The sequence below is a fragment of the Sciurus carolinensis genome, unplaced genomic scaffold (assembly GCF_902686445.1).
Source record: "Sciurus carolinensis unplaced genomic scaffold, mSciCar1.2, whole genome shotgun sequence".
NCBI lineage: Eukaryota > Metazoa > Chordata > Mammalia > Rodentia > Sciuridae > Sciurus > Sciurus carolinensis.
In genome coordinates, this window is record NW_025920128.1 from 240,607 (window position 1) to 258,163 (window position 17,557).

The following is a 17,557-nucleotide window of genomic DNA, read 5'->3' on the forward strand; positions in this document are numbered from 1 at the left end:
AACACACAGTCAGGATGGTGGAGTGAGAGGACGTCACCAGGTACAGGAGTCGAGGCAGGAGTGACAGGACTCATCACACACAGTCAGGATGGTGGAGTGAGAGGACGTCACCAGGTACAGGAGTCGAGGCAGGAGTGACAGGACTCATCACACACAGTCAGGATGGTGGAGTGAGAGGACGTCACCAGGTACAGGAGTCGAGGCAGGAGTGACAGGACTCATCACACACAGTCAGGATGGTGGAGTGAGAGGACGTCACCAGGTACAGGAGTCGAGGCAGGAGTGACAGGACTCATCACACACAGTCAGGATGGTGGAGTGAGAGGACGTCACCAGGTACAGGAGTCGAGGCAGGAGTGACAGGACTCATCACACACAGTCAGGATGGTGGAGTGAGAGGACGTCACCAGGTACAGGAGTCGAGGCAGGAGTGACAGGACTCATCACACACAGTCAGGATGGTGGAGTGAGAGGACGTCACCAGGTACAGGAGTCGAGGCAGGAGTGACAGGACTCATCACACACAGTCAGGATGGTGGAGTGAGAGGACGTCACCAGGTACAGGAGTCGAGGCAGGAGTGACAGGACTCATCACACACAGTCAGGATGGTGGAGTGAGAGGACGTCACCAGGTACAGGAGTCGAGGCAGGAGTGACAGGACTCATCACACACAGTCAGGATGGTGGAGTGAGAGGACGTCACCAGGTACAGGAGTCGAGGCAGGAGTGACAGGACTCATCACACACAGTCAGGATGGTGGAGTGAGAGGACGTCACCAGGTACAGGAGTCGAGGCAGGAGTGACAGGACTCATCACACACAGTCAGGATGGTGGAGTGAGAGGACGTCACCAGGTACAGGAGTCGAGGCAGGAGTGACAGGACTCATCACACACAGTCAGGATGGTGGAGTGAGAGGACGTCACCAGGTACAGGAGTCGAGGCAGGAGTGACAGGACTCATCACACACAGTCAGGATGGTGGAGTGAGAGGACGTCACCAGGTACAGGAGTCGAGGCAGGAGTGACAGGACTCATCACACACAGTCAGGATGGTGGAGTGAGAGGACGTCACCAGGTACAGGAGTCGAGGCAGGAGTGACAGGACTCATCACACACAGTCAGGATGGTGGAGTGAGAGGACGTCACCAGGTACAGGAGTCGAGGCAGGAGTGACAGGACTCATCACACATAGGGTGGTGGAGTGAGAGGACGTCACCAGGTACAGGAGTCGAGGCAGGAGTGACAGGACTCATCACACACAGTCAGGATGGTGGAGTGACAGGACGTCACCAGGTACAGGAGTCGAGGCAGGAGTGACAGGACTCATCACGCACAGTCAGGATGGTGGAGTGAGAGGACGTCACCAGGTACAGGAGTCGAGGCAGGAGTGACAGGCCTCATCACCACAGTCAGGATGGTGGAGTGAGAGGACGTCACCAGGTACAGGAGTCGAGGCAGGAGTGACAGGACTCATCACACACAGTCAGGATGGTGGAGTGAGAGGACGTCACCAGGTACAGGAGTCGAGGCAGGAGTGACAGGACTCATCACACAGTCAGGATGGTGGAGTGAGAGGACGTCACCAGGTACAGGAGTCGAGGCAGGAGTGACAGGACTCATCACACACAGTCAGGATGGTGGAGTGAGAGGACGTCACCAGGTACAGGAGTCGAGGCAGGAGTGACAGGACTCATCACACACAGTCAGGATGGTGGAGTGAGAGGACGTCACCAGGTACAGGAGTCGAGGCAGGAGTGACAGGACTCATCACACACAGTCAGGATGGTGGAGTGAGAGGACGTCACCAGGTACAGGAGTCGAGGCAGGAGTGACAGGACTCATCACCACAGTCAGGATGGTGGAGTGAGAGGACGTCACCAGGTACAGGAGTCGAGGCAGGAGTGACAGGACTCATCACACACAGTCAGGATGGTGGAGTGAGAGGACGTCACCAGGTACAGGAGTCGAGGCAGGAGTGACAGGACTCATCACACACAGTCAGGATGGTGGAGTGAGAGGACGTCACCAGGTACAGGAGTCGAGGCAGGAGTGACAGGACTCATCACACACAGTCAGGGTGGTGGAGTGAGAGGACGTCACCAGGTACAGGAGTCGAGGCAGGAGTGACAGGACTCATCACACACAGTCAGGATGGTGGAGTGAGAGGACGTCACCAGGTACAGGAGTCGAGGCAGGAGTGACAGGACTCATCACACACAGTCAGGATGGTGGAGTGAGAGGACGTCACCAGGTACAGGAGTCGAGGCAGGAGTGACAGGACTCATCACACACAGTCAGGATGGTGGAGTGAGAGGACGTCACCAGGTACAGGAGTCGAGGCAGGAGTGACAGGACTCATCACACACAGTCAGGATGGTGGAGTGAGAGGACGTCACCAGGTACAGGAGTCGAGGCAGGAGTTTCAGGACTCATCACGCACAGTCAGGATGGTGGAGTGAGATGACGTCACCAGGTACAGGAGTCGAGGCAGGAGTGACAGGACTCATCACACACAGTCAGGATGGTGGAGTGAGAGGACGTCACCAGGTACAGGAGTCGAGGCAGGAGTGACAGGACTCATCACACACAGTCAGGATGGTGGAGTGAGAGGACGTCACCAGGTACAGGAGTCGAGGCAGGAGTGACAGGACTCATCACACACAGTCAGGATGGTGGAGTGAGAGGACGTCACCAGGTACAGGAGTCGAGGCAGGAGTGACAGGACTCATCACACACAGTCAGGATGGTGGAGTGAGAGGACGTCACCAGGTACAGGAGTCGAGGCAGGAGTGACAGGACTCATCACACACAGTCAGGATGGTGGAGTGAGAGGACGTCACCAGGTACAGGAGTCGAGGCAGGAGTGACAGGACTCATCACACACAGTCAGGATGGTGGAGTGAGAGGACGTCACCAGGTACAGGAGTCGAGGCAGGAGTGACAGGACTCATCACACACAGTCAGGATGGTGGAGTGAGAGGACGTCACCAGGGACAGGAGTCGAGGCAGGAGTGACAGGACTCATCACAGCACAGTCAGGATGGTGGAGTGAGAGGACGTCACCAGGTACAGGAGTCGAGGCAGGAGTGACAGGACTCATCACACACAGTCAGGATGGTGGAGTGAGAGGACGTCACCAGGTACAGGAGTCGAGGCAGGAGTGACAGGACTCATCACACACAGTCAGGATGGTGGAGTGAGAGGACGTCACCAGGTACAGGAGTCGAGGCAGGAGTGACAGGACTCATCACACACAGTCAGGATGGTGGAGTGAGAGGACGTCACCAGGTACAGGAGTCGAGGCAGGAGTGACAGGACTCATCACACACAGTCAGGATGGTGGAGTGAGAGGACGTCACCAGGTACAGGAGTCGAGGCAGGAGTGACAGGACTCATCACACACAGTCAGGATGGTGGAGTGAGAGGACGTCACCAGGTACAGGAGTCGAGGCAGGAGTGACAGGACTCATCACGCACAGTCAGGATGGTGGAGTGAGAGGACGTCACCAGGTACAGGAGTCGAGGCAGGAGTGACAGGACTCATCACACACAGTCAGGATGGTGGAGTGAGAGGACGTCACCAGGTACAGGAGTCGAGGCAGGAGTGACAGGACTCATCACACACAGTCAGGATGGTGGAGTGAGAGGACGTCACCAGGTACAGGAGTCGAGGCAGGAGTGACAGGACTCATCACACACAGTCAGGATGGTGGAGTGAGAGGACGTCACCAGGTACAGGAGTCGAGGCAGGAGTGACAGGACTCATCACACACAGTCAGGATGGTGGAGTGAGAGGACGTCACCAGGTACAGGAGTCGAGGCAGGAGTGACAGGACTCATCACACACAGTCAGGATGGTGGAGTGAGAGGACGTCACCAGGAACAGGAGTCGAGGCAGGAGTGACAGGACTCATCACGCACAGTCAGGATGGTGGAGTGAGAGGACGTCACCAGGTACAGGAGTCGAGGCAGGAGTGACAGGACTCATCACACACAGTCAGGATGGTGGAGTGAGAGGACGTCACCAGGTACAGGAGTCGAGGCAGGAGTGACAGGACTCATCACACACAGTCAGGATGGTGGAGTGAGAGGACGTCACCAGGTACAGGAGTCGAGGCAGGAGTGACAGGACTCATCACACACAGTCAGGATGGTGGAGTGAGAGGACGTCACCAGGTACAGGAGTCGAGGCAGGAGTGACAGGACTCATCACACACAGTCAGGATGGTGGAGTGAGAGGACGTCACCAGGTACAGGAGTCGAGGCAGGAGTGACAGGACTCATCACACACAGTCAGGATGGTGGAGTGAGAGGACGTCACCAGGTACAGGAGTCGAGGCAGGAGTGACAGGACTCATCACCACAGGCAGGATGGTGGAGTGAGAGGACGTCACCAGGTACAGGAGTCGAGGCAGGAGTGACAGGACTCATCACACACAGTCAGGATGGTGGAGTGAGAGGACGTCACCAGGTACAGGAGTCGAGGCAGGAGTGACAGGACTCATCACACACAGTCAGGATGGTGGAGTGAGAGGACGTCACCAGGTACAGGAGTCGAGGCAGGAGTGACAGGACTCATCACACACAGTCAGGATGGTGGAGTGAGAGGACGTCACCAGGTACAGGAGTCGAGGCAGGAGTGACAGGACTCATCACACACAGTCAGGATGGTGGAGTGAGAGGACGTCACCAGGTACAGGAGTCGAGGCAGGAGTGACAGGACTCATCACACACAGTCAGGATGGTGGAGTGAGAGGACGTCACCAGGTACAGGAGTCGAGGCAGGAGTGACAGGACTCATCACCACAGTCAGGATGGTGGAGTGAGAGGACGTCACCAGGTACAGGAGTCGAGGCAGGAGTGACAGGACTCATCACACACAGTCAGGATGGTGGAGTGAGAGGACGTCACCAGGTACAGGAGTCGAGGCAGGAGTGACAGGACTCATCACGCACAGTCAGGATGGTGGAGTGAGAGGACGTCACCAGGTACAGGAGTCGAGGCAGGAGTGACAGGACTCATCACACACAGTCAGGATGGTGGAGTGAGAGGACGTCACCAGGTACAGGAGTCGAGGCAGGAGTGACAGGACTCATCACACACAGTCAGGATGGTGGAGTGAGAGGACGTCACCAGGTACAGGAGTCGAGGCAGGAGTGACAGGACTCATCACACACAGTCAGGATGGTGGAGTGAGAGGACGTCACCAGGTACAGGAGTCGAGGCAGGAGTGACAGGACTCATCACACACAGTCAGGATGGTGGAGTGAGAGGACGTCACCAGGTACAGGAGTCGAGGCAGGAGTGACAGGACTCATCACACACAGTCAGGATGGTGGAGTGAGAGGACGTCACCAGGTACAGGAGTCGAGGCAGGAGTGACAGGACTCATCACACACAGTCAGGATGGTGGAGTGAGAGGACGTCACCAGGTACAGGAGTCGAGGCAGGAGTGACAGGACTCATCACACACAGTCAGGATGGTGGAGTGAGAGGACGTCACCAGGTACAGGAGTCGAGGCAGGAGTGACAGGACTCATCACACACAGTCATGAATGGAAGGTGTGCTCCATTCATGTACAATGAATCGAAATGCCCTCTGTGGCATGGATCGCTAATCAGAACAAATTAAAAACTTAAATAGTTACAGTGTTCTATAATCTATTTAACATGTGTTTTTAAATGATTGTTTAAGGCAAACCCTTTTAATTTTGGTAATTTGGGAGGCTTTCACCATAAATTAGTGTTGACTTTTCTAATTGTTATGCATAATTCTCTATAGAATTTGTACAATAAAGATGTGTTTTTGAGGATGAAAGTATTGTTATAATCATGAAGATATGACTTGTTGAGAAAAAAGAAGAGCCACTTCAGAATTTTTCATAGCATGAATATAAAAATAAAATGAAGCAGCATGGCAGCAGCAGGAGAGTGGGGTAAAGGGACTCTTCAGGGAGCACGTTTTGTAAGGAAGGTTGAAACTGATGATAAGTAACACAGTTGTGTGGTGGAAGGATCTAAATCAGGACGGTGGACTCTGTGAACCAGCAGAAGGCACACAGGGTAAACCAGCTGGCACAGGGCGCAAGCTGAGTTCTAAACAAGTCACGGAACTTCAACGGAAGTTTCAAAGCATTTATGTGACGAAGATTTTGTAAGAGGAATTTTGTGAGACTCCAGTTGTCTCTAAGTTAAACAACATCATGTCTAGATTTTCCTCTAAGCATTGAGTATTGGTATTTGACACAAATCAGAACCTCATTAATTGCATTACACTGACAAAGTTTAAATCAAGCCTAACCCCAGGGCTAGATCAGTTGTGTGCTAATACCCTGGCGGGGGGCTCCCTTGCAGTCTTGGCTGTACCCTCGCAGCGTCTTGTGCCACCCTCTCAGGGCTGCTGGTGGGGCCTCTGAGCCTGCCAAACACAGCCTGACCTCCAGTGGTCCTCTGAAGTGCTGTCGGCAGTCACCTGACCCACAGTTCTAACCCTCCGCATCCCTTCAGAACCAACACCACATGAACAGTGGCAGGGTTAGGGTTCAGCGGGAGCTACAACCAGGCCCCTGGAATGAAGGCTGCAGCCTCTACAGCACAAAGGTGGAGTATTTATCATCAAATTTAATCATCAAAACAACAAAAATATCTCTAGAGGTCAAGACAGTTTCTAATGACAGTCAGTTTATTTAAGATATATAAAATTATTGTATCCACTTATCAAAAGAGCATCAAAATATGTGAAGCAAAAACTCAGAAATGAATGGAGAGGAGACTAAATCAACAGAGACAATTGGAAGCCTCCCACCTCAGTTAAACTAGTGGGTAGAACAACTGAACAGGAGATAAAAGAGGAAATAGAAGACAAGGATGACATAAGAAACCAACTAAATCCAGAACACAGGTATGGGAAATGTCACCTGACATCATAGTACAGATTCTTTCTAAACACATGAAATCGTCTTAATGAGAGTTCACTTTCTTGATCATAAAACAAACATCAGTAAAATTCAAGGAATTAAAGAAGAATGGATGCCTTTCTAATCCAATGAAATGAAATTAGGGATCAAAGAAAGCAAGGAGCTTGCAGGGTGCCTAAATGTGTGCACCTAAATGACACTGTTAAATAGCCGGGTCAAAGGAGAAAGTAATTTTAAGATGAATGAGAGTGTAGACAAAACACAACAATTGTGAGGGAGATCCAAGATGGCGGACTAGAGGGAGGCTGTGTTCCTTGTCACTCCATAACTCCGGTTTCAAGCAGAGGATATCTGTTTCTCAGTGAGGCAGTTTTTGCTGCTTATTGATCCCCTGCTATTTACCCCATTTGTCTACTGTGATCACCTGCAGTCTGCCAGCATATCGACACCTTTTTTGAGTGCAGATTGCTCACTGTCAGGCACCTATCATCCGCCATTTGCCTGCCTCTGGCCAGTCCATCGCCTGCCTTACACCTATCCATCACCCAATGCACGAGGTTCACCTCCCGATCATCTGACAACAGTCAGCAAACTGTTTGCTGACCGCCGGTGGAGCAACAGCTGCCTGCTGTTGCCCGCAAGTTCACTGTCACAGTACCTGCAGGTTTGATTACACGTGGCTGCCGCCATTTTGAGACAACAGCCAGGCCCTGTATGACCCGTGGCTAGACTGACTGAGCCCCGTCTCCAGGATCCCTCAGCTCCACCGATCACTCCGTGCCTCTGGGGCCCTCACATCGACTGACTGCTCCCTGCTGCCAGGACCCCCAGACCAACTGACTGCACCCTATCACCAGGACCCCAGACCGACTGATAGCACCTGGCCTCCAGGATCACAACCACACCAAACACACCGGACCTCCAGGACCCCTGCCGGACCAACTGCATCCCGCCTCCAGGACCTCCAGCTGACCGTGTCTACCCCTGAGCTGCAGCTCCCCATTTGCCAACACATTTCAAAGTCAGAGCCGCCATCTTGGATAATCCTGGAAGTCATATCTCCCATTTTTAGGTTGGGCAAATCCCATCCTGAGTCGCCTGCTGGAGGCTTGAAACTCACTGTCAGGTACCTCTCATGCATCAGGTTACTGAACACTGGGATGTGTCATTAGTATATGACTGTTATACTGTAGATTTTCTTTTTTCTCCTTTTTAAAAAATTTAAGTTTTTATTTCTTTACTTTTCTTGCTCTGTTTTCCTTTTGTTTACCTGTTCCCTCAGACTCTCTTTCTCCCCCTTTTTCATGCTAATATCCAATTTCTTTTGATTACACTCTCACCCTTTCTATTTTCTACAACTTCTTATATTCTTTTCTTATCCCATTAACAGCCACGTTCTACATCCCTCTGCATCCTCTTTGTCCTCCATTAGAAACTGCAGACCTTATTGCAAACCTGTTTGTTTTACTGAAGATAATGTTTGAACTCATTCTGCTTGCTATGACAATTTTGTTATGAGTCCTCATAGGGGCTATTTGGTCTAGGATTGCATAGTGTCTGATTTGGGCACTGCTAATATTGATCTCCCCTTAAAGAAAGGGTTTTGGAAACCTATAGGGTCACTATAAGCCTATAGGGGGAAATCGGCAATACCCCAGATTTGCACTGCTAGAGGGGAAGATATGTGAACAACATGAAAATACAAGGGAAGAAAATGATCCAAACAAATCTAGATTCTATATTAATAGAATCCAATGACAGTATGTTAGAAGAAATGTCAGAAAAGGACTTCAGATTATACATGATTAAGATGATTCATGAAGCAAAGGATGAGATTAGAGAACAAATGCAGGCAATGAATAATACCAATAAGCTGAAGGAGCACCTGCAGGAAGCAAAAGATCATTTCAACAAAGAGATAGAGATTCTCAAAAAAAAAAAAAAAAACCAAATGGAAATCCTTGAAATGAAGGAAACAATAAACCAAATAAAAAACTCAATGGAAAGCATCACCAACAGACTAGACCACTTGGAAGACAGAACCTCAGACAATGAAGACAAAATATTTAATCTTGAAAATAAACTTGCCCAAGCAGAGAAGATGGTAAGAAGTCATGAACAGAATCTACAAGAACTATGGGACATCATGAAAAGACCAACTTTAAGAATTATTGGGACTGAGGAAGGCACAGAGATACAAACCAAAGGAATGAACAACCTATTCAATGAAATAATATCAGAAAATTTCCCAAACCTGAAGAATGAAATGGAAAATCAAATACAAGAGGCTTACAGAACACCAAATGAACAAAATCACAACAGATCCACACCAAGGCACATTATAATGAAAATGCCTAACATTCAAAATAAAGATAGGATTTTGAAGGCCATGAGTGAAAAGCATCAGATTACATATAGGGGGAGACCAATACAGATAGCAGCCGACTTCTCAACCCAGACTCTAAAAGCTGGAAGGGCCTGGAACAACATATTTCAAGCTCTGAAAGAACATGGTTGCCAACCAAGAATCCTATACCCAGCAAAACTAACCTTCAGATTTGAAGATGAAATAAAATCCTTCCATGATAAACAAAAGTTAAAAGAATTTACAAATATAAAGCCTGCACTACAGAATGTTCTCAACAAAATATTCCATGAGAAGGAAATGAAAACCAACAATGTAGGTCAGCAAAGGGAGGAACTACCTTAGAGAAAAAAACACTCAAAGGAGAAATCAAGCCAACTTAAAAACCAAAAATAAGCCAAATGACTGGGAATGTAAATCATGTCTCAATAATAACCCTGAATGTTAATGGCCTAAACTCATCAATCAAAAGACATAGACTGGCAGAATGGATTAAAAAGAAAGACCCAACGATATGCTGCCTGCAAGAGACTCATCTCATAGAAAAAGACATCCACAGACTAAAGGTGAAAGGATTGGAAAAAACCTACCACGCACATGGACTCAGTAAAAGAGCAGGGGTTTGCATCCTTATATCACATAAAGTGGACTTCAAGCCAAAGTTAGTCAGAAGGGATAAAGAAGGACATTTCATACTGTTTCAGGGAACCATAAATCAGGAAGACATAATGATAGTAAAGATTTATGCCCCAAACAATGGTGCATCCCTGTACATCAAACAAATCCTTCTCAATTTCAGGAACCACATGGACCACAACACAATAATTCTGGGTGACTTTAACGCACCGCTGTCACCACTAGATAGATCTTCCAAACAAAATCCAACCAAAGAAACCATAGAACTCAATAACACAATCAATAACCTAGACTTAATAGACATATATAGAATATTCCATCCATCAATGAGTGGATACACTTTCTTCTCAGCAGCACATGGAACCTTCTCGAAAGTAGACCATATGTTATGCCACAAAGCAGCCCTTAGGAAATGCAAAAAAATAGAGATACTGCCTTGTGTTCTATCAGATCATAATGGACTGAGAGTAGAAATCAATGACAAAATAAAATACAGAAATTACTCCAACACCTGGAGACTAAATAATATGCTATTGAATGAAACATGGATAACAAAAAACATCAGGGAGGAGATAAAAAAATTTTTAGAGGTCAATGAGAACGATGATACAACATATCAAAATTTCTGGGACACTATGAAAGCAGTACTAAGAGGAAAATTCATTGCATGGAGCGCATTCCAGAAAAGAATGAAAAGTCAACAACTAAATGACCTAATATTATAGCTCAAAGCCCTAGAAAAAGAAGAACAGAATAAAAGCAAAAGTAGTAGAAGACAGGAAATATTTAAAATCAGAGCTGAAATCAATGAAATTGAAACAAAAGAAACTATTCAAAAAATTGATAAAACAAAAAGTTGGTTCTTTGAGAAAGTAAACAAAATAGACAAACCCTTTGTCACACTAACAAAGTGAAGCAGAGAGAAGACTCAAATTACTAAAATACATGATGCAAAAGGAAATATCACGACAGACAACACTGAGATACAGAACATAATGAGAAGCTACTTTGAAAATCTGTATTCCAACAAAATAGAAACTACTGAAGACATTGACAAATTTCTAGAGACATATGCTCCTCCCAAACTGAACCAGGAGGACATACACAATTTAAACCAATCAATATCAAGCAATGAAATAGAAGAAGCCATTAAAAATCTACCATCCAAGATGGATTCTCAGCCGAGTTCTAGAAGACGTTCAAAGAAGAACTCATTCCAATACTTCTCAAAGTATTCCAGGAAATAGAAAAGGAGGGTACCCTAACAAACTCATTCTATGAAGCTAATATCACCCTCATACCCAAACCAGGAAAAGACACATCAAGGAAAAAATTTTAGACCAATATCCTTGATGAATATAGACGCAAAGATCCTTAACAAAATATTGGCAAACCGTATCCAAAAACATATTAAGAAAATTGTGCACCACAATCAAGTTGAGTTCATCCCTGGAATGGAAGGATGGTTCAACACTCATAAATCAATAAACGTAATCCATCATGTCAGCAGACTTAAGGATAAGAATCATATGGTTATTTCAATTGACGCAGAAAAAGCATTCGACAAAATACAACACCCCTTCATGCCCAAAACACTAGAAAACATAGGGATAGTAGGAACATACCTGAACATTGTAAAGGCTATTTATGCTAAGCCATGGCCAACATCATTCTTTTTTTTTTTTGCGGTACTGGGGATCGAACTCAGGGCTTGTGCTTGCAAGGCAAGCGCTCTACCAACTGAGCTATCTCCCCAGCCCTCCAATGTCATTCTTAATGGAGAAAAACTGAAAGTGTTCCCTTTAAAAATGGAAACAAGACAGGGATGTCCTCTTTCACCACTTCTATTCAACATTGTCCTTGAAACTCTAGCCAGAGGAATTAGGCAGACCAAAGAAATTAAAGGGATATAAATAGGAAAAGAGGAACTTAAGCTGTCACTATTTTCGGATGACATGATTCTATATTTAGAGGATCCAAAAACCTCCTCCAGGAAACTTCTAGACTTCATCAATGAATTCAGCAAAATAGCAGGGTATAAAATCAACACGCATAAATCTAAAGCATATTATATGCAAGCAACTAAACAGCTGAAAGGGAAATGAGGAAAACAACTCCATTTGCAATAGCCTCAAAAAAATAAAATACTTGGGCATCAATCTAACCAAAGAGGTAAAAGATCTCTACAATGAAAACTATAAAACATTGAAGAAAGTAATTGAGGAAGACCTTAGAAGATGGAAAGATCTCCCATGTTCTTGGATAGGCAGAATTAATATTGTCAAAATGGCCATACTACCAAAAGTACTATACAGATTCAATGCAATTCCACTTAAAATCCCAATGACATACCTTACAGAAATAGAGCAAGCAATCATGAAATTCATCTGGAAGAATAAGAAACCCAGAATAGCTAAAGCAATCCTTAGCAGGAAGAATGAAACAGGGGGTATCACAATACCAGAACTTCAACTATACTACAAAGCAATAGTAACAAAAACAGCATGGTATTGGCAATGGTACAGAATAGAGGACACGGACACAAACCCACATAAATACAATTTTCTAATACTAGACAAAGGTGCCAAAAATATGCAATGGAGAAAAGATAGCTTCTTCAACAAATGGTGGTGGGAAAACTGGAAATCCATATGCAACAGAATGAAACTAAACCCCTATCTCTCACCCTGCACAAAAATCAACTCACAATGGATCAAGGACCTCGAAATCAGACCAGAGACCCTGCATCTTATAGAAGAAAATGTAGGTCCAAATCTTCACCTTGTTGGCTTAGGATCAAACTTCCTTAACAGGACTCCCATAGCACAAGAAATAAAAGCAAGAATCAATAACTGGGATAAATTCAAACTAAATAGCTTTCTCTCAGCAAAGGAAACTATGAGCAATGTGAAGAGAGAGCCTACAGAGTGGGAGAATGTCTTTGCCACTCATACTTCAGATAGAGCACTAATTTCCAGAATATATAAAGAACTCAAAAAACTCTACACCAAGAATACAAATAACCCAATCAACAAATGCGCTAAGGATATGAACAGACACTTCACAGAAGAAGATCTACAAGCAATCAACAAACATATGAAAAAATGTTCACCATCTTTAGTAATAAGAGAAATGCAAATCAAAACTTCACTAAGAATCCATCTCACCCCAATTAGAATGGCGATTATCAAGAATACAAGCAACAATAGGTGTTGGTGAGGATGTGGGGAAAGAGGTACACTCATACATTGCTGGTGGGGCTTCAAATTAGTGCAGCCACTCTGGAAAGCAGTGTGGAGATTCCTTAGAAAACTTGGAATGTACCTACCATTTGACCCAGCTATCCCACTCCTTGGCCTATACCCAAAGGGCTTAAAATCAGCATACTTCAGAGATACAGCCACATCAATGTTCATAGCTGCTCAATTCACAATAGCCAGACTGTGGAACCAACCTAGATGTCCTTCAACTGATGAATGGATAAAGAAACTGTGGTATATGTATACAATGGAATATTACTCAGCTATAAAGAATAATAAAATTATGGCATTTGCAGGCAAATGGATGAAATTAGAGAATATCATTTTAAGTGAGATAAGCCAATCTCAAAAATCCAAAAGACGAATGATCTCACTGATAAGCGAATGATGACACATAATGGGGGTGGGAGGGGGGCAAGAATGGAGGAAGGAGGGACTGTGTAGAGGGAAAAGAGGGGTGGGAGGGGTGGGGGGGAGGAAAAAATAACAGAATGTGTCAAACATCATTACCTTATGTAAATGTATGATTATGCAAATGGAAAGCTGTTACTCCATGTACAAACAGAAACAACATGTATCCCATTTGTTTACAATAAAAATAAATTAAAAAAAAATAACAATTGTGAGTTTTTCTGAAATTATTGTGCTGAGAAAAACATGTAGCAGTGACTTCCTCCATTAGAATGGCAGAAAAATCTCATGTCAACTACTTAATGTTTATAGAAACATCTTTACAGAAGCCAACCACAGGCTATCTGGGGCAAAGGACTTCACCTTAGGCCAAAATAGGCCCTTCGGGCCTGTGGCTGTGGCTCAGCACAAGAGTGCTTGCCTAGCACTTGTGAGGTGCTAGGTTCAACCCTTAGCACCACATACAAATAAACAAATAAAAAGGCATGCTGTCCATCTACAACTACAGAGAAAAACCAAAACAAAAACCAACCAACCAAACAAAAAACCCTTAAAAAATAAATAGGCCCTTTGGAAAAACCTAAGGGGAGAGATGAAGAAATGACCCACTCAAGGCTATACTTAGGGAAGACCCTGAGACCCCACCCCATTGATCCTCAAACTGCACAGGCAGAAGCAGATTAACTTCGTTGCAAATGAGAGAAGGCTCACACCTGCACACAGATCCCAGAGGAAGGGACCAGGCTAGTGGGGGAGGGCGTGCAAAGAAAGCACAGCATTCAAGGAAGCCCAGCAAGCCAACAGATGGCCCCTGAGCTGCTGGACACCAGCGGACACACGAGGGAGGACATGTGAGGGTCACAGACAAGGGAGAAAGCAGGTTCCATCCAATGAGAAGTGGCATAAAAAGTCCAGAGGGAGTTCATCTTATTTCCTAAGATACCATATCATAATAACCAAGTTGCCTGTTTACATCAGAAATCAGAAGAGATTTGGCCAGAGGGAGCGTGTTAGTCACACTGCACTGGTCTACTCATTCATTTGATTATTGGGGTGCTGGGGACTGAACCCAGGAGCACTTCACCACTGAGCTACATCCCCAGCCCTTCTCATGTTTTAAAAAATGTTACAACAGGCTTTCACTAATCTGCCAAGACTAGACTCACATGCAGCCCTCCTGCCTCAGTTTCCCAATTTGCTGGTGGTACATGTATGCGCCACCACAGCAGGCTGGTTAGATTCTATTGCTACAGCACGGTTCACAAGAAATACATGTAGACCTCTACTTTCATCCTACTGGACACTTTTGGAGGCTAAAATCTTGGAATTTTAACTTTGTTTTCTGTTAATTAAAGATATCACTGTGAGGGCTTAAGCCAAAGTAACTCCATTTTGAAAATCAGCACCTGCCCACCAAGGCAAGACCTTCCTGGTAGGCCCACCCCAAAGAGTCCCTAACTACCAAAATCACAGAAAAGGCACTAAAAAGCAATCACAAGGCCAGACGGGTTGTTTTAACTAATCCACTGTGTGTGAGTAGAGAGTGAAGATGTCTTTCCTGCAGGCTGCTGTGCCATGCAGAAGGGCCTCCTGGCAGACTTTCTCAATAAATGTCTGCTTGAACCCAGAGGTGTGTCTCTCATGGGTATTTGCACCAGCTACCCTAACCATCACAGAGTGTTTTGTGTTTACTTGTTAAAAGTTTTGCAGGGCACCATGACTCATGCCTGTAATCCCAGCGGCTCAGGAGGCTGAAGCAGGAGGATTATAAGTTCATGGCCAGCATCAGCAATTTAGCAAGGCCCTAAGCAACTTAGTGAGGCCCTGTCTCTAATTTAAAAAATGTAAAAAGGACTGGGATATGACTCATTGGTTGAGCACCCTGGGTTCAATATCTGTTTCCCCTGCGTTAGCACAAAAAGACCAGGCAGGATGCAAACCTCACGAACCATCCCATCTGTTTATTCAGGAATGAAGTTTCGCACAGAACAGGGGAGGCAGGGACCAAATGGCTTGGTGGACCCACTGCCCTGGTGGGACATGAGCCACTGGACAAGGACGGGGACTGGGGTTATAGAGGTTATCTTGAGGGGTCTTCTAGTGAGCAGATCAGTTTTCTTGGGCTCTCAGGAATTTGAACTTTTTGGGTCAGGGGTCTGTGGGCAGCATCTGGAAGGGATTTACACTGGAGGAGACTGATGCCTCCTAGAAACTCTTTATTTATGGGTAATAGGACACTTCCTTTCCATCTGATCCAGAACCTGGAAAACAGGTCTTGGGAGGAGACTGTCAGTGCATGGCTTCTTTTTCACTCCCTTTTCTTTTCTTTTTTAAAAAAATTTTTACATGCTAATAAACATTTATTTATTTATTTATTATGTGGTGCGCAGAATCGAACCCAGTGCTTCACACATGCTAGGCAAGCGCTCTACCACTGAGCCACAACCCAGCCCTCACTCCCGTTTGCAGGCCACATTATCTTGTGCGTATTTTCTTTCTCTGTGTCTATTACCCTCCCTTGGCAAAAAACAAAAAACAAAAAACAAAAGAACGACTACCTATGTGTGGTTCCAACTGTGCTGCCCAACCTCACCTGGTCGTGAGATGAAATTGTCGAAGCCTTATGGTAAGACGCCAGAGCCTGGGGAAGGCATCGTTCCCCTTGCTCTCTGGGCTGTTCTCCAGGAAGCCTGACTGACCATGGATTGTAGATAACCTGTCCTAGGGGTCTGGCTACCTCCTTTGCAGTGCAGAGGCCCCTGTGGAGGCTCTGGACCCGAGGCTGGGGCTGTACTTAAGGCCCGTGAGAGGAGCCAGTTCTTCCTCTCACCACACTCTGCTTCTGGGACATGCTTCCCACTGGAAACACCAAGTACAACCGTGTATCCTTTAGACTGGAAAATTCACGACACTAGGTAGCTAGAAGTATTGGGATCAGTGGTGAGGGTCGCTTGGAACTTGAGGTTTCTTTCCCTCTGGGCCACCGGCCTCCTTCTCCCCAGTGCCGCTCGCCGCTTCTCGGCCAGTCTGTCCCCACACCTTGGGCCTCGTAACCACTCGGTGCACGTTTTGCCACAGAACTACACCTCAATCAGGTCCTCTTGTCTAAAGAGAGTATTTTAACACTTATATTCACATATTTATGGTTTTGGAAAACAATATTTGTGACTGTTTTAATGTCACCTAATAGACTACCAAGTACACTAGTTTATACTTTTCACTGAATCTTTGTTACATATATAAAAGCGTTATGTATGAAGTTCATATATCAAAAGCTTGGGAAAAACGTAATATATTCTACGTACTATGTGTAGTATGCAGTACTCTGACGCATCAAAGTGTCAACCACCGGAAACATTTTCTCTTCAAAATGCTATCTTGTACTTTTTAAACATTTTTTGTTGTCAATGAACCTTTATTTAATTAATTTATTTTTATGTGGTGCTGAGAATAAAACCCGGGGCCTCGCACGCGCCTGGCAAGTGCTCTACCACTGAGCCACAACCCCAGCACTATTTTGTATTTCTTATTACAAGTTTCATTTCTTGTGTCACCTAAGCCTTGACACAAAAGTGTGGGCTCAGTCTGGCCATCGTGATAAAGCCTCAAGTCAAAGTGCACAGTCTCTGAACGAGCTCTGGATAGGATGTCTCGTGAGCGTCACACAAACATGTCCAAGCACGAGGGAAGGAGCCCAGTCACTTTCCCTCCTCACCAGAGAGAGCACTCAGACCGGGTATGGCAGAGGGTCTCGAAGCCCCACTCTTTCATACTGTTTTAAAAATCAACTACCAAGAACATTTAGAAACACAAGCTATTAAAAATTGCAATTTCAGGGCCGGGGACATAGCTCAGTTGGTAAAGTGCTTGCTTCTCAAGCAGAAGGCCCTGGGTTCAATTCTCCAGCACTGCAAAAAAAAAAATAAAAATAAATTACAATTTCATATTGTAAAAAATTATCAAACCC

At 46.0% G+C, this 17,557-nt stretch overlaps 1 protein-coding gene across 1 annotated transcript in view; it reads left to right on the forward strand.

Moving 5' to 3' along the window:
* The window catches only part of Snap47 (synaptosome associated protein 47), a 77,698-nt gene that overhangs the window by 59,079 nt on the left and 1,062 nt on the right, over positions 1-17,557 (forward strand). The window lies entirely within an intron of this gene.